Consider the following 24151-nt stretch of genomic DNA (forward strand, 5'->3'; position numbering starts at 1 on the left):
GGCAGTGACCGAGCAAAGTAAGAAGATTGAGTGGTGTTAAGAGTTACCTTGACGGTGGCCATTGATTCACCATACATTGACATCACAATCGAGATTCTATCAGGAGGTTCCGGTGGGGGTATCTCTTCATCAGTTAGAGCAATAAGGTTGTCGAAATCTTGGCGTATTGCTTCAAAGGAAATGGGTTGTTCAAAGGAAATGGGTTGTTTATGTGATGGATCTGTTTCGCCATCCTTTATATTGGGTTGCTGCATTTGTTTTTCAAACAGATTTTCTGATTCTTGAACAATACAACTTTGCTCTTTCAAGAATGACGATTCTTGAACAATTTCTTCTCCATTCTTCTCAACAGAATCATTGGTTGAGTAGAAGGAATCCGTTGATTCATATGGTGGTTCCTCTTCTTCATCATCCAGCGGTAAAATGGGTCTCCACTCCGGCTTGAAACGCCATAATAATGCTGTTGTAAATGTATCCCAACTATATCTAGGATGAACACGACACCACCATATCCACCATGTGAAAGCAGAACCTCTCAATGCTCCAACAGCTTTTAAAACCTTCAATGAATTGGGTGTTTCATGCTCCTTGAAAAATTTCTCCAAACATAGAATCCACCAATAGGCATCTTCTTCCCCATCAAACAATAATATCGTCATGACTTTAAGCGGAAGTGAGATCGAAAATGAAAGCACCAATTGATAAAAAGCTAATCCTACCAAGACTATCAATTTAGGGTTCAACAATAAAAAGAGGAAGACATTAAAAATAAACTAAAGAAATAGAGATAAAATAAACTTTGATTTCTTTTATACCCTTAATTGTGTCAAAGACACTACATATATAGTACTTATAGTGACACTAAACTAGAAGGCCCAAATGAAAAGTCCAATTCAACAAAACATTTAAATCAAATAACAACTAACATGATTATATTACTAATTAAAATATCTAATTGCACCTCCTATCATGATACTATTTAAGTAATTAAATATTGACATAGTTTATATCCAGTTTGTGCATTTCAACGCCACTATTCCCATAATTTTCTTTTCTCGCTATTGTATTCATTCTCAGGGAGAAATCATTTCCAAATTGTTCTCTCAAACTATAATTGGGTCTCTATAATATACCAATATATCAATTCCAAACACAATCAATTATCACAATTCAAAGATTATTCATCAAAACCTAACAATTTAAAAACCATAAAAATTAGGGTTTTCAACCTAAACATGTTTCTACCCATTGACCCAATTATACTAACCCATAATAATAAGAATTCTCCCCCTTACCTCTTCAATGTGCTTCAAACCCTAACTTTCTCCCTTGTTGTTCTTCCCCTAGCTTTTTCTCCTTTCTCCTCTCTTAGTCTCCTTTCTCCTCTTCTTTTGCAAATGAACAAAGTTATGATACCTCTACTCTTCCAACCCTTACTATAGTATTCATATTGGGCTTAACCCATATAATTCCACTTCCTAACTAATTAGGCCCAATTGATGAAATAGAGTAGTTCAAATAAATAATTATGCTCCAACAAATAATATTATTACCCTTAATATTATTTTCCAATTAATCCAATTAAATCCGACTTTATCTCAATTAAATAAAAATCCAAAAATAATATTATTTCTAATATTATTTCTCTACATATTCCACTTTATTAATTCTTCGATTAACCGAATAAATTCCAACTTCACTTAATAATCCCAACATGTTTCTCAATAACACCGACGATCCAATTAATTATCAAACTTAGTCCAAATTAAGTAAATAAATCCTTATTTAATTTAATTAGTCAGTTAATTAAATTTGGGCTGTTACATATGTTTTTGTGTTTCTTCTTCAATTTTACTCGTACTAAATAGCACCACTCACTAAAATTAAATGCGGTTGGTGTAAAATAATTTTATATTGTCATCCAAAAGAATTTTAACATTCGTCCATATCATACAATCAACTTAAAAATTATGGTATGAATTCTCTCTTAATCAAAAAAAGTAAGATGAGTACTTTGGCAAGTTTGCCACTTGGCACTCTCTCATGCTTTCTTCTATTTTGATTTATGCTATATAAGAAAATTTCTTTTAATGTCATATTAATATTTTTATATCATTTTATAATTACTCTAATGTGGAATACAAACAGTCACTTTTTCTTCCCTCAATAAATTATTAATTTTTTCTCTTCCACTTTATATCATGTTATTTGGGATTTGGAAGATACATTATTTTTTATATAAATAATACATTTTTACTTATTAACCCAATTTTTCTATTTCTTTTTACCATAATTAATTATTGGCAAACTTAAATTGCTAAACTTTCCGTTTTTCAAATATTGAACAAATACATTGTCTTAAATTCAAGAGACACTATGAGAGTTGTAAAGTCATTTTGAAACTATTGGGAAAGCAAAACGCAAATGAGAGTTTAACGAATATGCTCTCATTTCACAACCATTTTTTCCTTATTTCCTCCATCTATATCCTCTCTCTCTTTCCTCCAAAAAACCTACATCTCTCATTCTTCCACACCATCGCCATTCAACATCGATCTTGAGTTTTTTTCTTCTGTAAACTGTTACTTGGTTGTCTCTCCCTACTTCAAATATGCCGAACACCAAGGAACTCTTCAATCATAAAGGAAGCATCTAATTCTACCTCTCAATCAAAAACTCTTCTCTATTGGAAACTAATGGTTCAAACCTATGCTCCCTTCCATTCTTATCTTCTGAAATTCAAATCGTTTTTCAAAAGATCTTCGTTATTTAGTGTTTTGTATCTCAGGCTAAGGAAAAGAAGCAAGAGATTCTACGAGAAGATCTGAAAGAATCTCAAGGTTCATCGCTGATTCACTCTCTTATGTTTTGTATCATTATCAATTAATTGCGATGATGTTATAATAAGAGGTAATTATTATGAACTTGAATTTTTCCTGTTTTATAAAAAAAATCCTATTTTTAAGAGTAAAAATTTCTACTTGATGATTTTTTCAACTTATGTTGATGTTCAATATCCGATTATTACTCTTAGTTACATGCATGCTTTGACCATAACTCTTTTGGTAGGATAAATTGAGAAATAGTATATGGGTTTACTATATCTTTATGTCAAAATTTTTATTTTTATATTTTAGTTGGATCTAAATCAGTCTTATTTTCTAGAGATGGTCGATTTTTGTGATTATTTTACAATGTGTTTGATGCATGAAATTTCAGGTTCTTATAAATGGTATTGAAGTGAATCTGCGGAGGAATGCTCTTAGTGTGATTGAACCACCTACTGGTAATGAGGTAGATGATGATCTTGAATTTGAGAATACTCAGTGGCATGGATCAGATATGGGTGGGTTTCAATATGTGAAATTACTGTTCTTTTTTCAATATCTCCAAGTTTATCTTTTTATTCTCGTTTTTTCTATTACATTTTTTGAAATTATTAGTGTATTTGTAAAGGTTTTATGATTCATAGTTGTCTTAATTGTGAACTGATTATGTTACAAGGGTTATGTTTTATAGCTCTTTGTCATAGTTGTTGCTGGTTTTGTTTGTGTTGTGTTTGATTTCTCAGCATCTGATGAAACCAAAAGTCCCACAAATCAAGGCATATAATGCATAGATCATTAGGATAATCTCACAAGAGCATGAGTGGGTCCTTCTCTGTTGATTCACAATCCAAGGGATCCAATTCTATGCCTCATGGGTGGACGGTATATCAGCCGAACCTTTATCCCCTTTCACTAATTGATTTTACTATTTTGTTATATGTTTGAAAAATATTTTATTGATGATTAAACTATTAAAAATATTATGTAGAAGGTTTATTTGAGCAAATTGGAAATGGCTGCATTGTGGAGATATTTGCAACACTTCAATCTGATAAGCAAATTGTTTTACTCATCTTTTTTTACTACTTTAATGTGGGTTAAAAGCTTACATAATATATGGATATGTAGGTGGATGTTGTTCCAAACCCGTCTAAGGAGCAGCTGGTAGATGTTGTTCTAGGCATTTCATGTCGCAGGTGCATTATTTGTTTCTGTTTCGAGTGATTGTTCAATTTCTATAACATTTTTATTTGGTTGAACATGCTTGTTAGAGCGGTAAAGTGGCAGGCAACAAAAGTTTTGGAAATATTTATCCGGGAATTTATCGTGTCCACAAAGATTAGTGATATCAAACTGCCATTCAACAGCTTCCGCAGTTATGAGTTTAGATTAAATGGGTTTTAAGTAAAAGTGGAAAATATAACATATGAACATAAAATAAATACATTCTTGATAGAGAATAACTTATCTGGTTTGAATCTAAACTAATCCTCACAAATTTAGATTTATCACTCCGTTGAACTCAATCTACAATACTCATTAGAATCACCACATACCTCTCACATCAATGTCCATTTCTGCAACACCGACGAGAGTTCAACTATATTTCTCTTTCGACGATGTCTCAACCGATCGAACAACACAGAAGCATTAAACTCCGATATCATGTGGATATTAACCCCAAATCCTATGTCTAACATCTATAACTAACAGGTATTCTCCTAATCAAGATTCACGAAGCATATTTATAATACAACATAAGTCCAAAGCGATTAAGCAAAAAGATCAGAAAAACACCGATTAAGATTTGTAAAGCAAACTTTATACAACTAGTAGAAAGAGTAACAAACATCCACGTGTTTAGAGTAATTTACATACAAACTCAACAAAAGAGAAATACAAAGAAAAGAAAAGAAGAAAACCAAACATCTCACGGTTTATCATCGTCGATTGATGAGAAATCAACTCACGAATCATCCATTTGCAAGTCCCAAATGTTGTTTCCAAGCTAAATCTACCAAAAATGGAAGGTTGATGAGTTGGGGTTCAAAAATACCCAAAATATAACCTAAAAATTGTGTTTTTGGCCCTTAAAACGTGTTTTTGTCAGCACCGCTTCGCCCGGCGACAAAATGGCTTCGCCCGGCGGCTCAACACAACAACTTTTCACATTTTTTGGTCAGTCAGGCTCGCCCGGCGAGCCCAAAATTCGCCCGGCGGAACACATCAGAAACAGCAAAAATTCTGCACTATTTCGGTCATAACTTGAGAACCGTAACTCCGATTTACTCCCGGTTCGAAGCGTTGGAAAGCTTATTCAATGATCTATCTAACTATGAATAAATATCAATGCTTGAATACCTACCAAAATGAGACTAAAACAATTAAACTCAATGATATTTACACAATAACGCAATATATACACTATAACGTAAACTATACCAAATATTGACTAAAGTGGAGGTTTATTGATGTAAAACAAATGGATTAAGCCGATGAGTGCTAATTATTCACACTCAAATTTACAACAATTTAGCACTCATCAATGTTCCAAACGTATTTGGTTTCTTAGCTGTCACAAATCCCATGTATCCACAGAGTAGGCACATCGGTGACCACTTGATTCAAATAAATCAAAATCTACTTGCTTTTTGCATAGTCTGATCTTGATCAAACAATCACTGATCTTGATCAAACTACTTGAATTCATGAGATTATTATCAAACATCTAGATCCAGATAAAAATCATAATCTACTTGCCTCATGATGTTTGATGTAGTTGATGGAATATCAAAGTAAGTACATGTTCAGTGAAACAGCTGAAGTCGGTGAAGATGATGCCATTGCTATGAACCCCTGAAATTTATGCTCATCAGTTTGAGCCTTTGTAATTATTTGAGCAATTGTTATTAATGTAATTTGCAGCAGGTTATTTATTTCATGAACTTCATTTGTATTTGATTTTGAACATCATTGTAGTATCTACAATGCCCATATGAGAGATTGTGATGTAATTTATTTCTAATGGACGGGTAAAAGTCCCTTTCTCCTGTTAGTTTTAATAAGAATAAGAAAATAAATAAGAATACTTAATTATTTACCAAAGGGACTTAAGTTTGGGTTAGGTAACTCAAGTATGCATTTTTAATGTATTTCTTTCTTACCTTCATTGCTACCAAAGGCTAATTCTCTCTCTCTTTTCTTTCTTTATTATGTATGTGGGAAGGGCTTAAAAATTTCTTAGGAAAAGATAGAGCATCCCTCTACTGTGGAAATAACAAAACAACCAAAAGCTTTTTTAGGTCATACAAAAACCTACAATTCTATTGGATTCTTGGAGCTGGCCATTTTGTAAGTCAACATTTAAACAACTTTCATAAGTTTTCACTCATAAGCTTTCATAAGTGGTTGAATGATAGTCTATATCAATGGCATTCATGATGAGATGATACCTTTTATCGGTGGATAGTTGATGACATAATGATGACTATCTCAACCAAATAATGAGCACAAACGACCACTTTTGACTCTTTAAAATACTTTTTTTTAAAACTACTAATTAGTAGTTTTGGGATGATATCATAGATTAAAGTAATTAAACTCTCTATCAAAAACTTATATTATTAAATTCAAATAATACCTCGGTTGAAAATAAAATAAGTACTTTCTCTGGTCTCATATATGAATAAATTGATGTTAGGAGTAAATTAATGGTAAATTCATGTGTTAATAGAAGTGATTTAGTCTCCAAACCAATGCAAAATGTGATGAATCCATAGGTTTTTATGAAGAATTGAACTGAATAAGTTTAGTTCATGTATAAAGCAAATCGAATCACTTGTGGGTGTTATTGTTGCAGGTTTTGAGCTGAATTGGAACTTAAGAAGAACATGAGGAGGATAGAGAGCTTGAAGTCTCAAAGGCAAAGGAAAAAGTTGGTTTTTGCAAAGGTCGCGCCGCGAGAGTTCTTCCTTGCGCCGCGAAAATATCTCTGTTTGAGGGGCGCGCCGCGCCAGCCCGTTGCCGCGCCGCGGCCTCGGCGTTAAAAGCCCAAAAATTATGTTTAAAAGCCCTAGCTTCCAAGAGAAAAGGGTGGTTAGAGAACTTTGTGAAGAGCGAAATTAGGAGAGCAATCTGAAGGTGCAGCCACAATCATCAATTGAAGACCAATTCTCTATCAAGCGAAGACATTCCTTTGATGAAGATGAATTCTTCCATTAATCTTTGTGTGTTCTTCATGTCTATGGAGAGCTAAACCCCTTTTGTTGAATCTAAGGTAGTAGTTAACCTATGAATATACAATACCATTAATTAATTCTTGTGAACAATTATTTGAATTCATTATCAATAAGTAATCTTGTTTTTACTCTTAAATTATCGTTGAATCTTTGATCGAAAGAAAGGATTTAACTTTTGCCCTAGGTTACTATATTGATTCAATACCAATTTGCAGAGATGGAATTGGGATTGAGTTTTCATAATTATCGTTCTTAATTACTATTATCGTTATTGATATTTGGAGAGATCGAATCTCATACCGGTAAGAGTTATCTAATTTGATTTGCAGACATGGAATCTTATTTGAGGATAAGTGAAGATAATGATTCAAAAGATTGTTCAATTGTGAATTAATTGATAATTGTATAGGAATAGGTTGATGAACCCTAAGGTTCAACATCTTTTTCTATAATCGTTAACAACAGTTCATTACTCGCTTTTAATTTATTGTTTACTTTTGATATTATTAGAATCATAAAACAAACCAACTCAATTTTCCTAACTCAAAATAAACAACTATAGAACGGCAGTGATATTAACCAATCCCTGTGGATACGATATATTACCGAAAATATTTACCCAAAAATACTTTCAACAAATTGGCGCCGTTGCCGGGGATTGGTAAGTATTCCCGCCTGTCACGCGGGTGACCCGGGGATTGGTGTAAATATTGCACGCATTGCAATAGTTTTCTATTTTGAGTTATTTCCTTATTTTTAGTTATTTACTTAAATTTAGATTTTTAGTTATTTACTTATTTTTAGATTTTTTTGTTTAGTTCCTTAATTTTAGATTTTTAGTTTAGTTCCTTAATTTTAGATTTTTAGTTTAGTTCCTTTATTTTAGATTTTTAGTTTAGTTCCTTTATTTTAGATTTTTAGTTAATTACATTATTTTAGATTTTGTTATTGCAATAGTCTTTTAATTTTTATTTTTGTATAATTTTTTTATCTTGTTATTTCACTTGTTTGCTAGTTTTATAGATGTTTGTTTGTCAGAATGTTTGACCCGAATACAAATGACGCGATTCATGCTCAAAACGAGATCCTTTTTCAACAAATGGAGTATCTCTTTCAAAGTGTGTCACAGTTCACACCTCAAGTTAGTGAGTTTCATGATATCGGATGGGGCATACCGGAAGATGCGATGGAGTATCAGATGGCTAACCATGAATACCAACAACAAGGGCTTTCACACTATAATCAAGGTTATCAAAGAGGACCCACTGAGTTAGAGGAAACCATGAATCAATTCATGCAATTCTCTTTAGCCATTCAACAAAATCGGGAAACGCAAGATATTCAACTTACCAAATTCTTCACCGAGCAAAACGTAAGTCAAGTCTCAACTTTTCAAAACCCTATGACTTGTGTAGAAACCTGCAATGCTACTTCTATAAGGAGTGTAAAAGTGATTGATGAGGAAGTTGAAAACAATGATGATGACAAGGAAGATGTTGTTGAAAAGGATAATATAGAGCATGTAAACATCAAGAAAAATATAGAAAGTGAGTATGAGTTCTCAATGAAGCTACCTTATCCAAGACCTCCTAAAAAAGTAGATGATGTGTTAGTCGAAGGAACAAAAAAGGAGGATATAATTAAAGAAGTTGTGCATGAGTTAGAAACTTCAAAAGTTGAAACTTTTTCAAAAGAGAATATGGTGGACTTAGAGTTGAAGGAGAGTAGTAATGCAAATGAGCATAAACCCTCATTGGAATTAATTCCTCCACAAGTTCCTAATAAAGAAGGGAAGGAGAGCCATTGCTTTCGACCAATGGAAATGTTTAGCCGTTTGCAAATCACCATCCCATCTTTAGAAGGTTTAGAGTTTAAGTCAAGATGTGCCAAATTCATCAAGGATAGGTTCTCACCGACGAGGAAATTAACGGATAAGGAGGTTATCTCTCTCGAGGAGAGGAAAAAACAAATGAAGGAAGAGAGATTGCGAGTTGAAGTGATAAGAATTAAGGATGAAGAAACCAAACATGCAAACTTTAAATACTTTTGGGGTTTCACATTGGTAAGAAAAGTACCAAGGAAAAGAGACAATGGTTGATGATTCAACCATGAACCGTCGAGCCATGCGACGTTAAACGAAGCGCTTCGTGGGAGGCAAACCACGCTTCTAATGTTTTATTTTGTTTTGTTTATTTTTATTTCAGGAAATAATAAGGGAACCTTTCTGGTGAAAGCTAGGAAGAGGCAATTGATATTGCAATACCCTCTGTGAGTCAACCCTCTCGGGCTTGTTACGAAACATTGAGGTCAATGTTTAGTTCAAGTTTGGGGGTGGATTTACTCTTTTGCATTTTTCAATTTTATGCGTTTATGTTTGTTATTTGCTCCCAGTTAGAGTAAGTAGTCCCATAACAAAACGAGAATCTCAAGCGAAGTATCAACAATGAAGCAACATGTATGAAAGTGGTAGGAAGTGAATGTTCAAAATTTTTCAGTTTCACTCTCTTTTTCAATAAGTAACAAAGCAGGTATGAATTTTCAAACTCAAACTCTTAATGTGTGCAATGAAACTTAAGGTGTTAGTAAATACTGTCAGAAGTTCGTTATGGTACATTGTTTATTGGATCAGCTTAGCCTTAACCATTGTGAGGAAAGCTTTCCATTGTTTACTATATGCAGGAGACCATCAATTATTTTGACTTGTTCGTATCATGCTAAACCGGTTGTTGCATCGTCTGTGGAAATCTGTGGAAGTGATTTAGGCAATTGTTTGAATTTGAGAGTTCTTTGAGCCGACTCCACCGTAAAAATTATTTTCTTCTGTGAGAGTGTGATCCTTTGCTAACCATTCATTGAGCCTGAGGTCAAGGTAAGTATCATAATATGCACCAAGGAAATAGCTGGTGAGTTTTGATCTCAATAAAAAGTTTTGTTTCGAACCATCAATCATAAAATTTGGTGATGTGTTTTCTCTTTGACCCTTTTTAGAAAGTAGGGGAGCATTCATATAATCTGAATACAGGTTGATCTCCAAGTTGGGGAGAGTCACATTCAAAAGAAGAGTAAGTACTTATGGTAATTGGTGAAAGATAAAAGAAGTCGTAGCTTGAAAAAAAAAGAGAAGTAACAACGTTTGAATATAACGATTGTTGGAAAAAAAAAAGTGAAAAAGAAAAACCAAGCTACGAATGGAAAAAAGATGAACGGATGAGAGAATTAAAGTTATAGAGAAGAAGGAATGAGTTATGATTTGGATGCTTCCCTAGATTAGGAACAACCCTTGATTATCTTCTTTTCTTTGAATCTAAACCGCATTACAACCCTAGAAAGACCTTCTGATTCTCAGATTCCACAGTACTTGATGCTAGCAATTTGGTGAACGTATGATATGGATCTTTGTTGATTTAATTTTTTGGATGAGTGTTTAACCCCTCTTTTATTCATCATACTTTTTGATGAGAGTGATTAGTGCTGATTCAATTACAATTGTGTAGTGTTTTGAACTTCTGGAGGTAATTTGCTTTCAACGTTTGTTTCATGTGGATGTTCTGAGTTTGCAGGTAGAAGAGGAGTATTTGACTTAGTTACTGGATTGAACCACTTGAGAAAAACTTTTTGAAAAACTTGTTGCTTGATTGTCGGTAAACTTTGCTGGAGGTAAGTAATTTTGTTTAGGGACAAACAAAACTCTAAGTTGGGGAGAGTTTGTTAGGAGTAAATTAATGGTAAATTCATGTGTTAATAGAAGTGATTTAGTCTCCAAACCAATGCAAAATGTGATGAATCCATAGGTTTTTATGAAGAATTGAACTGAATAAGTTTAGTTCATGTATAAAGCAAATCGAATCACTTGTGGGTGTTATTGTTGCAGGTTTTGAGCTGAATTGGAACTTAAGAAGAACATGAGGAGGATAGAGAGCTTGAAGTCTCAAAGGCAAAGGAAAAAGTTGGTTTTTGCAAAGGTCGCGCCGCGAGAGTTCTTCCTTGCGCCGCGAAAATATCTCTGTTTGAGGGGCGCGCCGCGCCAGCCCGTTGCCGCGCCGCGGCCTCGGCGTTAAAAGCCCAAAAATTCTGTTTAAAAGCCCTAGCTTCCAAGAGAAAAGGGTGGTTAGAGAACTTTGTGAAGAGCGAAATTAGGAGAGCAATCTGAAGGTGCAGCCACAATCATCAATTGAAGACCAATTCTCTATCAAGCGAAGACATTCCTTTGATGAAGATGAGTTCTTCCATTAATCTTTGTGTGTTCTTCATGTCTATGGAGAGCTAAACCCCTTTTGTTGAATCTAAGGTAGTAGTTAACCTATGAATATACAATACCATTAATTAATTCCTGTGAACAATTATTTGAATTCATTATCAATAAGTAATCTTGTTTTTACTCTTAAATTATCGTTGAATCTTTGATCGAAAGAAAGGATTTAACTTTTGCCCTAGGTTACTATATTGATTCAATACCAATTTGCAGAGATGGAATTGGGATTGAGTTTTCATAATTATCGTTCTTAATTACTATTATCGTTATTGATATTTGGAGAGATCGAATCTCATACCGGTAAGAGTTATCTAATTTGATTTGCAGACATGGAATCTTATTTGAGGATAAGTGAAGATAATGATTCAAAAGATTGTTCAATTGTGAATTAATTGATAATTGTATAGGAATAGGTTGATGAACCCTAAGGTTCAACATCTTTTTCTATAATCGTTAACAACAGTTCATTACTCGCTTTTAATTTATTGTTTACTTTTGATATTATTAGAATCATAAAACAAACCAACTCAATTTTCCTAACTCAAAATAAACAACTATAGAACGGCAGTGATATTAACCAATCCCTGTGGATACGATATATTACCGAAAATATTTACCCAAAAATACTTTCAACAATTGACAACAAAGATCACCCTTTAAGAAGAATGTCTCAATACATTTAATTCTTATATTTTTTTCTAATAATACTAAAATATTATCAAAAGAATAAATATTTATCTTTTTAAGATAATTGTGCCTAAATATTTATTTTTAATAGAATATTCAAATTAAAATGAAATGCAAAATAAATATTTATTTTTGAGTTCTCTCTGAGTAGTATGGCTAGTGGTGGTTTGGACTCTTTGGTTGACTAGAAACAGTATTGTTTTTAACAATGACTCTTGGAACGTTTTGGACATAGTTTGGGAGATAAAATATTTGGCTTGGATATGGGCTCACGTAGGAAAAATTAAGCATCCCAATTGTGACTTTTATGAATTTACCAATAATCCGTTGTAGTTTTTTTTCGTAGAGTGCAATCGGTGTGTAATTTTTCTCTCTTGGTTGTAGCCTAACTCTGTTGTATTTGTGTGTTTTGGAGAACTTGGGTTCTCTCTTTAATATATAATAATTGATTACAGAAAAAAAAGAGTAGAGTGAAAAATTAAATTTTTATTGAACGTTGAAATAGATATATTCAGTTTTGCATGGAAGACTTGAATCGGTTATAATTGATACAACAAATAGAAATGTAAGTAACAGATATTTGACTAGGTAACAATAAAAAATATAATAGTTAAATAACAAATTAAAAAATCAAATATAAATTAAAGATGATTATAGTAATATTAATATTAATAGTATTTTTAAAATAGTAAGCACTCTAATTAATTGACAAATGACAAACTTGCTAAAGAACTATTTTTGTTTTATTATATCCAGGGCCGGTCCCGACTTTTTAGAGGCCCCGGGCTAATAATAAAAATGAACACCTAATAAAAAATTTAAGCAAATTAATAATGAATTTTAGTCAACATAATAATTTTTTAAATATTTAATTTTATGAAAATAAATATTATTTAATATTCTTTTAATTAAAGAAATATATATATATATATATATATATATATATATATATATATATATATATATATATATATATATATATATATATATATATATATATATATATATATATATATATATATATATATATATATCTTTTTGATTCCAAAAGTTTATGGTTAAACATTAATTGCTCGGTGGGAGGGAATCTCATCGATATTCATAATGAGCAATTCTTGCATGGACACGGACCTAAATCCATATATTTAGGAACAACCAATAAGAAGAGAGAGAATTTAAATTTATTTAAAATTTAATTTCGTTTTTAATTGGCAACAGGGAGGGTGGTTGTGATAATGGAGGAGAGAGATAATTTTAGTTTTATTATTTAATTAATAAAAAATGTTATTGGTTGTGTGTAAATCCAGGTGGTATAGCTGTGTCCATCTAAGTATTTTCCATTCATAATATCGGGGGTTTGTTTATTCATGTCCAAATATATGCCCAAATATTTTAAACAAATTACTGTTGACGGTTTTTGAAAAAAAAACTAAAAAAAGTTGCCTCTTACAAGTATTGAACTCAAGATTTGGTTGGAAAGAAAACTCATAATATTGCAATGCTGCCGCTGGTACATAGTCACAAGTCTGTATTAACTTTTCAACAAAGAATATATATAAAATGATTTAATTATAATACTTACAAAGCCCACCACCTAAATGTGAGGCCCTATTTTTCTTTAGGCCCTGGGCTATGGGCCTGCTTGCCCTGGCCCAGGGCCGGCCTTGATTATATCATACAATATAATAAAGTAAGATGAATATTTTGAAAAATTTGCTAAGTTTCACATTTTAAAAACTTTTTCAAGATGAGTATTTTGACAAGTTTTAATTGTTAAATTCTACATCTTAAAAAAATATTTTAACTTTATATATATTAACAGTTAAAACTTTTTCATTTTTAATTATAAATAATAAATAAATCTAAAATATTTTTTCTTATAAATTTAAACATGTGCCTTGCACGGGTATACACACTAGTTTTAAGTAACAGTTTTTAAAATTTTGATCTGAATTTATTTTATTTAAGAGTTTAAATGATATGCATTGATTAAAATTTTTTTTTTGGAAATCTTAGTATCCGGTCTTCCGACCGACTAATCCAATATGCACTGATTTTATAGTGTCATCTAATAAGAAACTAACAATTTATCATGTTATTCAAATAATTTAAAATATTCAGATGAGTTGGCTGAATATAAGTTGTTCATTGATTCATAGTATAAAATTATTTTACATTGTTTGTATATGTATAGATTATATTTTTGTAATTAATAATAAATATTATAATAATTTGATATAATAATAGATTTAATATCATAGGATATAATAAAGCAAGATGAGTTCTTTGACAAGTTTGTCATTTGTCAGCATATTAGAGTCCGTGCTATTTTAGTTTTAACTATTATAGGAAATGTTTCCATTAATAACAATATTATTAAATTATTAATTGTTATAATTATTAATTATTATAATATTGTTTAAGTTTCTATAATATTATTTTTTATAATTTATTAATTTAATGGGTCATTCACGTTCAATTTAATGTTGGGCTTTTGTATTAAATTTATTGTTGTGTCGGTTCAACTTCAAAGAAACATGCATCAATGCCGAAAAATGGATAGACGCGCCTTTGCAACCTTTGTTACTAAAGAATTCAATGAGTAAATCCATCCCTTCCACTTCCAACGAACCTCGGTTCCTGAAAAAATAATGCTTTCTCTTTTCTCCTTCATGATTCATCTCATATTCAATGTATTCGGATGCAACTTTTATCGATTCACTTCACATGTCATCAATGATTTCTCTTTTTCCAAACCCGAGTCAGCACATCATCAATTTCATCCATTGGATTTCTAGGTAAATATTTGACTGTGTTGTTTATTTGTTGTTGATTTGTGTTTATTCCTGATGAAATCGTATATATATATATATATATATATATATATCATATTTCATCTCTAATTTCATATCGCTTTCGATTTCCATAGCAGTGTTATATTCACGAATTCTCCTCCAAATTTTTGTGTCAGGTTACAATAATGGCTTTTATAGGACAAAATTTTGTTAAGAAAATCACTTATGCAAAGGAGTCATGGAACATTATCGTTTGAGTTATTCTGTTATGCATTTGTACCATATATGAATCAGAAGCAGAAGTATGGAAATGGTTCTTGTGGATGAGAAGGTTAGTTGTTGCTTCCTTTAATTTTTCTTGGTCTATTGTATTATATGATTTATTCTTCGGTTTTATTGTTTGTAAATTCATAGGGTGACAAAATCCAAGCTTCTGTTAAAAAGGCTCTGCCAACTCGATTTAAAAATAAGATTCATAAGGGAGCTGCTTATAATTTTTAGTCCTTTGGTGTCGCCGCTAATACTGGAGCGTTTAGGACCACAAAACACCAATTCAAATCAAATTTGTAGAATGACACGGTTGTTAAAGAAATTGGAACTCTTTGCTCATGAAATTTGTTTATATTATAAAATCAACATATCATATTCAACAGGAAAATACATGATTTTAATTTTTACATTTGAAAATAATAACTGGTACAATATTGTATAAAGAAATTATTAAGATTCATTCTTTTTAATTAAGGCATAGGCATTACTATATGTAGCCACAACACTTGACAATTCTGCAATGACTATCATATAAACTAATAGAATCATGTTTGATTTAACTGCTATGTAGTATTTATCCCTTGCAGTAAAGATAAATTGCTTGATGATGACTATATATCTCATGTAAAATTAGGAAAATACATTACCACAACACTACCATTGTATCATGTTATCCTTTCATTTAGCTTATGAGACATCATTTACTTTAAGAACTTTATGGAAAATTGGCATAGCAAAAGTATTTATTTTATATTCTCATTCATGTTAGATTTAGTTTCCTTTTTAGACTATGATCAATTTATAAAAATGCCTTTGTTGCAATTGAAATTTTACATCTCAATGACTGCTTCATTGTTCATATATCAGATTTGTCTTATGTGCGGTGAAAAGTTTAGGAAGGATGTGATAAGGACTGTGCGAAATTTAAGAAGTGCAATTATGCCAAGTTTTCTTTTGCTTATTCTGAGTTTAGTGCAATTCAAAGTTATTTCTTAGTACTTTGCTTATGCATAATTGTGTTGGCACAAAAAATTATTGATTGTGAATACTCCAACAAGGGATTGAATCCATTTTGGTAGTTCAAAAAATATTATATCATTAGTGAAGATTCAATTTAAAGCCAAATATTTTTCTCAACTTAAGTGTATCCTGTTAATGACTTGATAGCAATGTGAAAATATGATGCACATGATTAAAATTTGAAAAATAGGATAGATGAAGTGGAAAATAGATATGATTGATGTGTATTTTATGCCTCATTCTATAAGTTTGAAGGATAATTTTCTCATTATACAATTGTATTTTCTTATTGCCAAACAAAAGCAATTTTTTAACATAAGCAAATACATCTCGTGCCACGTACGGGTATGCACACTAGTTAAATAGTAACATATGATGTATTAAAATTTAATATTTTGGGTTAAAGTTTATAAATTATGTTTAAATAAAATAATTTATAAGAAATTAAAATAAATTAAAAAACATATTAAAACTAAAAACCAACTAATAATATATTAATGTAATATAATGTACTAATATAGAATATAAAATATCAAAATATTAAAATATATTTATGCAGTTTGATTTGGTTTTAAAAATTCTATTTAAAATATATTTATATTTTTGGTTCTCATAAATATTGTCAATTTTGTTTTTAGTTTCTTTAAAATTTTCCTTCAAAGAATTATTCTCCGAAAATTTTTCATCCACACAATTGGTCTCTGACGCTAAATGCCTCTAACGAAGTATGATGGAGTTATACATGTGGATTAAATAATTAATTTTCTTTTGTTTAATTGAATGACAGCATGGAAAATATTGAATAAAATACCTTAACAAGTGAATTAGAGGACATTTTCCCCAACCCTAAACTAATTTTGTCTTCTCTCATTCCCTAGTCACGTTTCCTTCATCTTCCCCAATCACATTTTCTTCATTTTTGCCATCCCCATATTTGCTTCCCTTTACTTTGCTTTGTGTTGCTTATGAATCTTATTGTTAGATCCATGGTTTTATGGTTGACATTAATTTTTCTAAAACATGGTTCTTATATGATGTTGAGCAATATGTTGTAACAACTTGACCAACTGTCATTACAAAATCTGCTGTCATGTGTTTTGACAGATGTTCTGCCAAATGTTGTGACATGTTATACTTGAACATCATGACAGTTCAGCTGGTTTAGTTCCTTGAAGATTTAATTGAAAAATATGATATTCTGGAGGATTCCAGTGCTTATACAGGCGTAACCAATCAAGAATATTTTAGGGACAATGCAGATTTGATTTGGTTTCATAAAAAGATCTTTGAGACTTTTTAGAAAACTTGGATTTGATTTTACTTGATTTGTTCCTGTTTTGTGTGAAGAACTTGCAGCTGATTGAAAAGGAGAAGATTTGATTTGATTCAAGAGTTCAAGCTCATACTACAAGAGTCTAAAAATAAGGACTTGCTAAACCTAGAATAGCAAGCATTCACAACAACAAAGAGTAGGTGCAAAATAAGTGTTTAGGTTTTGAGAGGAGTTCGAGTTCTTTGTGTTTTCTTTGTATGTCACTCATGTATCTTTTGATACATTAAGTTCGACTGATTGTTACTTGATTGTATATCAAGTTATTATTTTCACTCATGAGCTTTTAAGCAAGGAGTTAAGTATTGTTCATAGTTAAGGTTTTTAATTGAGTACTGTTTATTGGAAGTGTACTCTTCTATTTGGTTATTTTGTTTAGTTGTTGGGACTGTGACTGTTTTAATCGCTGAGGTGATTGTGGAAAGTGAGAGGGGGTTCTCATATCTATGAGGTTCCTAGGTAGAAATTGCATAGAAGTAGTGATTATGTGATACGTTATAAATTTGGACTGTTTAGGCTTTGAAATAATACTATTATAATGGATTTCCTTCCCGTCTTGGTAGCCTCCAAAGTAGGTGAGTTGTACCAAACTGGGTTAACAATTGATTGTGTTGTTATTTTTCTGTAATTTACTTTCTACATAATCTCCTGTTTTAGAAAGTATTTTTGTCAGCAGATGATGTTATAACATCTGTCCTAGCATTGTGATTTGTGTTAATAAATTTGTCTTGACATCTGTATTGCTAGTGCCAGAATTTCACTTATCAATGTATTCTTTAAAGACAAACCCAATCAAAGGTGTTTCCATGTCTTCTTCTATAAAATCTTGAGCTGGAAATTTCAGTGGGTGTCATGGTCGGATGGGTGTTTCCATGTTTCCATTGCATATATTTCACCAGTTATAGAGATGGGAAGCAATACTTGAGAATGATATATTCTTCGATGTTCTTCAGAGAACAACCGAGGTACATATTGTTGGTTGCTAACCACTTTTGGTCCCAGGATCTTGTGAGCTAAAGGAAATCTAGTAGATTTCCTGCTTTTCTGAGCCTTCTTTGAGGAATCCTTGCTAATAGTGGTGGAAGGCTCCATTGTTGCAAAGATATTAGAAGAAAAAAAGAGGGTTTTTTGAGGCGAAGAAGATGGAGAAAAAGAGGAAGCTTGTATCTATAAGAGTTCTAACAGGGAAAAGTGTTGAAATATGTTGAGATGACTATTTATAGGCTGAGAATGGGAGACAATTCCATATCACGCATTGATGGATGATTTTGTGAGTGGGAGACTATTTATTAAAAAATTTAATTTAAGATATCACATCATGCATTTTTTAGTAGTGTCGTGTTACGAAGGACATAAATCTAGGTATAAATCCCTTTAATTTGGTGAAATAAACTACCAAGTGAAATGCTAAAATGCAATATCGATAATACATTTAATGGTATTATTGTTGACTTTAGAATGTGTTCACGTGATAATGCGCGTTAGTTTCTTTGAGCAAAAATTTCAAACATAAAACATAATTTCACAATATTCGAGGGTGATATATATGGTTTATGTCTTGTTCAAATTGTTAGAATTAAGGTTATAAATGAAATGAATGACATGACTATGTTTGAAAGAAACACTATGATAATGAAGTGTGGTTGAAAGAAGGAAAAAACCATGACAATATGATATATAGAATTTATTAGTTTGTGTGGTTGTACAAGAAAGAGTTTTTTTTTTATGAAGGGGAATGTTTTAAGTCTTAATTTTCAAAAATTAAAATTTCAATTTTTATGAGGCTTAAAAGAAATTAGATCCCCTATTTTGATAGTTTTAATTTTTTAGCCTCTTATTTTAAAACCTTTTTTTTGTTCTCTCTATTTTATAATTGTTGAAAATATTTTAGTCTCCTCCATTTTTAAAAAGAGAATCTCTAATCTCACCCTTTGGGTCTTTCATGCACCATGTGCGTTACTAAAAATGCCTCATACTTTCGTAGATGTACCTCCAGAAGCACTTTTTTTTGTTTCAAAGTTGTTTTCTTCCGTAGGTGCATCTACGGAAGACTTCCATATATGCATCCACAGAAGAATTTTATGTTAAACTGGCGCCAGATTCTTCTCCTCCCTCTTTCTTCACCTTTCTCATTTCCAAACTCCAACTTTCTCTCAACCTCAAAAATCAAATTTTCACTAAAGTTGTTTTTTTTTCTCTCGAGTTCGCTGGTAAACGTGTGCATTATTTTCCCCTCTTAGTGGTAACAATCTTATATCATTATACTTTTCTCAAAGTTGTTCATTATATATTTGTGATAATGTTTGATCCCCGTGTTTTTTTCCAGGGTTAGATATTACAACACTTTCCCATGATCATTGGTTAGGGAGAGGTGTATGGCTACACTGCGGCTACGTCGCGTGCTAGTGCCTTCATCTCCCTTAGAGGGAACTAGGTGCTGGAGCCTTACAGGCACGCTCTTGACCGCATGGCTGCATAGGACATCTGATACGACTGTTATGCTGCTCACCGTGAGAGGGTTGCGTGGGATGATGTTGCCTTATATTCTGGATAGTTGACTTCCAGTTCGACCATCATTGTTCGTTATCTTTTGGAGCGCGTCATGCGACAGTTCGGGTACTGTCAGACGATACCTTGTGACCCTCTTTTCTCCGCTCCTATCTTGATGACCCGTCGGCAGATAGATGATGTATTTGTAGACTGGGAGCATAACATGGTTCCTGACGAAGCTCGGGCGACCAGATCAGAGAGAGACTGGAGTTCGTAGACATGTGCATCACTTTGAAGGATAGAAAAACACTTAGAAAGGGGGGGATTGAATAAGTGTGACTTTAAATCTTGGACGATAAAAATAAATTGCACAATTATTTTTATCCTGGTTCGCTGTTAACGAAGCTACTCCAGTCCACCCCCGCAGAGATGATTTACCTCAACTGAGGATTTAATCCACTAATCGCACGGATTACAATGGTTTTCCACTTAGTCCGCAACTAAGTCTTCCAGAGTCTTCTGATCACACACTGATCACTCCAGGAACAACTGCTTAGATAACTTCTAAGACTTTTCTAGAGTCTACTGATCAACACGATCACTCTAGGCTTAGTTCACTCCTAAGACTTCCCTAGAGTATTCTGATCAACACGATCACTCTAGTTACAAACTGCTCAGCCAACTGCTAAGACTTCCTAGAGTATACTGATCACACGATCACTCTAGTTCCTTACAACTTAATGTAATCTATTCAAGAGTTTACAAATGCTTCTTAAAAGCTATAATCACAAACTGTGATATTTCTCTTACAGTTTAAGCTTAATCTCACTAAGATATTACAACAGCAATGTAGTGAGTTGATGAAGATTCTGAGCTTTGATTGAATAGCGTTTCAGCAAGTTTATTTTCGTTCAGAGTTGTTAAGAATTGGTAACCTTGCTTCTCATCAGAACTTCATATTTATAGGCGTTGAGAAGATGACCGTTGAGTGCATTTAATGCTTTGCGTGTTCCGTACAGCATTGCATTTAATGTTATACGCTTTTGTCAACTACCTCGAGCCTTGTTCACGCTGTGTCTACTGACGTTGCCTTTAGTAGCTTTAACGTTCCTTTTGTCAGTCAGCGTAGTCTGCCACGTGTACTTCCTTCTGATCTGATGTTTGTGAATACGACGTTTGAATATCATCAGAGTCAAAACAGCTTGGTGCATAGCATCTTCTGATCTTCTGATCTTGAAGTGCTTCTGTTGCGTGATACCATCTTCTGATCTTCAGTGCTTCTGATCTCATGTTCTTCTGATGCTTCCATAGACCCATGTTCTGATTCTGCTTCGACCATCTTCTGATGTCTTGCCAGACCATGTTCTGATGTTGCATGCTGAACCATTTGAGACACAACTTCTGAGCGCTGAATTATGCGTACTCTTTATATATTTCCTGAAAGGGAAATTGCATTGGATTAGAGTACCATATTATCTTAAGCAAAATTCATATTATTGTTATCATCAAAACTAAGATAATTGATAAGAACAAATCTTGTTCTAACAATCTCCCCCTTTTTGATGATGACAAAAACATATATAAATGATATGAATTTGCGATCAGAAAGAGTAGACGGCAAAAGACAAATTACACAGCTATAGCATAAGCATATGAATATGTCTCCCCCTGAGATTAACAATCTCCCCCTGAGATAAATAATCTCCCCCTGAAATAAATACTCGAAGAACTTTAATAAAAGACTTCCCTGATTATTTCGGTAGAGACGATCATATAAGCTTCTGCCTTCAGAGAATTCATAGCTTCTGACTTCTGCTTCCATTGGACAGCTTCAGAACTTGAATTTCTTTAGATCCTTAGAACACTCACAGCTTCTGACTTCTGCTTCCATTCAGGACAGCTTCAGAACTTGAATTTCTTTGATCTTCAGAACATTCACAGCTTCTGACTTCTGCTTCCATTCAGGACAGCTTCAGAACTTGACTTTCTTTGATCTTCAGAACATTCACAGCTTCTGATTTCTGCTTCCATTCAGGACAGCTTCAGAACTTGAGTTTTCTGGATCTTTTAGAACATTCACATCTTCTGATTTCTGCTTCCCTCGGATAGCTTCAGAACTTTGAATGTCTACCAATCATCACTTCATGCTAGATTTGTATCAGAACATTGTTGAATGTACCAGAGCATCATCAGAGCATCTCTACATCCTGAAATGTTACAGAACAAAAACTAAACGACAAAAGTCAGCATGAACGAGTTAGAACATAAAATGTATATTCAAATACATGATATGTATCAGAGCCAAATGTATCAGAGCATTTAGGCTAAAAACGTGTATCAGAGCAAATAATGTATCAGAGCCATAACATTATATGTATCAGAGCAAATAGAATTTTGTCAGAACAGGAAAGACAATGATATTCAAATTCTATTATCAGTGCTTCTGATCGTGCTTCTGATTCCTGAAGCTTGACAGCACTCAGCTTGCTTCAGTTTCCAAGAGCTTATTCCTTTTACAGAATAACGCTTCTTATGGTTTTGCTTCTAGTGTTTGCTTCTGAAGATTCACTTCACTTCTCTGTACCTGCAAAACACTTAAACCATATAGAACTTGCAGTTCTTGTTAGTGAATGCAACTGATTAAGTCAAATCATTTATCACAGTATTTCTCCCCCTTTTTGTCATATCATCAAAAAATAGAAAAGATTCAGATGAATAAAACAGAACACATGGAGGAAGAAGATGATTTCATTAAGGTTCAACCAATGGGTACAAAAGTACAGGACGAAAAGATCAGATGCACAGAAACAAAACAGATGCAAAGAAAAGAAAGAAACAACACAGACTCAATCTAAGATGGCCCTAGTCTTGACAAGATCTTGGCCAGCATCTCTTTAACATCGTTGTTGTGTCCTTCTTGCCTTTCAATGAAAGCATCATACTTGTCATTGAGTGAGCTTTGCTCATCCTGTCTCCTCTGAATCGCTTCTAGAGTCCTTGCAAGACGAGAAGGTTCATCAGAAGAAGCTTCACCGCTTTCAACCACAGGAATGGCATGTTGATCTGCAGCTTCCATAGAAGTATCATTTGCTGGGATATCCTCAACAGGGTCTGATTCAGCAACATGATCTTCAGCATCTGCTTCTTGCATAGAAGCATTTCCATACTCTGCAGCAGGAATTTCAGAGTCTCCATTCTCTAGTGCCTGAAGAATGGCAGCAAGATTCCTGGGAGCAGAAGGACCTTCAACTTCTGGTGGGTCAACAACTTCTGGAATGACCAAGTTTGGATCTTTCTTAGAAGGGTTTTCCCTCAGAAAGTCAAATAAGGTCTTGAAGTCTCCAAGCAGAACAGGATACTCAGGAATCCAGAGAACCATGTCCCTGCATGGGTTTGCTTCCATTGCAGCAGCCAGTCTCAACTGTTCCATCTCATCCACAAAGGGCTTCTCTTCCGCAGCAACACAATTTCTGAGAGGATGGTAGTATATACCATTATCTTCCTCCAGAAGGTAACCAGGGTAACCAGGGGCAGCAGCCACTAGTCTTTTCTGAACTCCCATTGCTTCTACTTGAAAATCCTTGCGAAATCTTCTCCAGAGATTCCTTGTAGAAACATCATCCAGACCATTTAGGAATGCATCCTTCAGAAGGTCTAGACTGCTAATCACCTCATGTCTGAAGAGTTCCAGGTATGTAGAAGGTTCAGGTTCAGGCGGATTGAAGGTGAATTTGTAGTCAGGATAGAGAAGACAGTAGGGTTGGGATTTTCTGGTAGGTAATGGATGGGATATAGAAGGTGGAGGTGCGGTGGTTGAGGAGGAGGGGAGATCTGAGAGAATGATTGATGAGGCTGGAGTGTCAGATGGGATGGATTGAGGAGAGGGTGGAGTATTTGTAAAGGGAATTGGTGAGGGGAAATTATCAGAAGGAGTTGGTGGAAGAATGCTCAATGGTGTGGGGTTTAGAATGGGAGAGGAGAAGGATGATGGAGAAGGATTTTGTAAAGTGAAGTTTACTTTTGGTCCAGAAGGAGGTGATTGGGGAGAAGGTTTAGGGACAGAAGGAGGTGGAGTATAAACCTGCCTTGAAGATCTGGTTCTGTGTAGGGAGTCTCTGATCCTCTTATTTCTGTATTCAGAAGATCCCACCTTGTCAGGATCATAGGTGACCCTTAACTTCTTGGCTCTTTCAGCCTCATCTTCTTCAGCCTTTCTTTTTAACCTCGCCTGTCGTTCCTTC

At 33.2% G+C, this 24151-nt stretch overlaps 1 long non-coding RNA gene and 1 pseudogene across 1 annotated transcript; both read left to right on the forward strand.

The window, feature by feature from the left end:
• Positions 1–3204: 3204 nt before the first annotated feature.
• Positions 3205–5688, forward strand: LOC131604892 (uncharacterized; annotated as a pseudogene).
• Positions 5689–14590: 8902 nt separating this feature from the next.
• On the forward strand, positions 14591–15540 carry LOC131606784 (uncharacterized). The gene is made up of 2 exons (XR_009285041.1): positions 14591–14803; positions 14977–15540. It is a non-coding gene; the product is annotated as an uncharacterized LOC131606784 (long non-coding RNA).
• Positions 15541–24151: the final 8611 nt, after the last annotated feature.

The sequence above is a fragment of the Vicia villosa genome, linkage group LG5 (genome assembly GCF_029867415.1).
Source record: "Vicia villosa cultivar HV-30 ecotype Madison, WI linkage group LG5, Vvil1.0, whole genome shotgun sequence".
Taxonomy (NCBI): Eukaryota; Viridiplantae; Streptophyta; class Magnoliopsida; order Fabales; family Fabaceae; genus Vicia; species Vicia villosa.